This window comes from Rhagoletis pomonella, unplaced genomic scaffold (genome assembly GCF_013731165.1).
Source record: "Rhagoletis pomonella isolate Grant_MI unplaced genomic scaffold, Rhpom_1.0 Rhpom_scaffold_00009, whole genome shotgun sequence".
NCBI lineage: Eukaryota > Metazoa > Arthropoda > Insecta > Diptera > Tephritidae > Rhagoletis > Rhagoletis pomonella.
The window spans coordinates 10,086,642-10,087,780 of record NW_023458563.1 but is presented as its reverse complement, the minus strand read 5'-3'; positions in this window follow the sequence as shown (position 1 = coordinate 10,087,780).

The window sequence follows — 1,139 nt, the reverse complement described above, 5'->3', positions numbered from 1 at the left end:
TTCTCGGTTTTTTTTTTGCTGCCGACATTATATAAAACAAAAAAACGAACTTACTTTTTCACTTCACTTTTTCGCTTACTTTATATCAGTACAAATTCAATATTTTCACTTCTTTACTTTTCAGAAATCAAAACTAGAATGAGTTATACAAATATATTGTTTGATTGCGCTGAAAAATAACAGTAAACCTAGTCGACATTTATAAAACGGTTGCATTGCCAAGCAAAATCTAAACGACATTCGCAAAACACTTACAATACCAAATATTTTGTAAATGTCGAACTTACAGCGCTTGCAAAAGCCTTATTCATGTAAGCTTAATTTAAGCTTGGTTTAAAACGCTCGCAGTAGCCTATGTAAGCAAGCTTATTTTAAGCTTGATTTGCAAAACGATTACCAAATTGTTTGCTGGGATGGTCGGCATACAAGCACATTCGAACAATTCAATAGCTCTGATCCAATACTTTTCGTGAAAAATCCTGTAAAACTGTCAAACAGCAAAATTACTCTCTGAAGTGAGAGTAAAAAGTGAGTAACAACAAAAAGTACGGGAACAAAAAAAACATTTTTCCTGTAAAAACGTGATTGCTCGACACTTTTCATGGTTTTACCAGAAGAAAAAGTTCGGGTAAAATCTTGCAACTTCATTCTCTACACAACTCTCCAAAAGTCGCTCTCATTTACACGATTTTGGAAGATTTTGGAGTACGGGAACATTTTTCCTGCAAGTTCGTCTAAAATCCTGTAAGTTCATGAGGTACTGGATCAGAGCTAATAAGTGGGACTGTATGTGAACACACATGTGCTCAGAGAGTGCTCAGCATTCTTAAGGGGTGGCTCACAAGCATGAATATGTTCCGATCTCAAACCAAATCGTGGTTGCCTCAACTAAGATTTGGTAACTTTGACTAAACCATGTGTTGAAAGAAAGCTTATCTGTATTAGCAGAGCTTAATGACATCCTTTTATGAACCATACGTTAAGTTGAATGGAATTTGTAGAAATATGCTTCAAAAAAATGTTTATTAGTATTTACCAAACCCTTCAACTAAATTTACGATTTGGAAAAACCTAGATGAATATTAGAAGCTTTAATATATTTAGTTATAATTATCAACCCATGGTATTAATTCCCAATC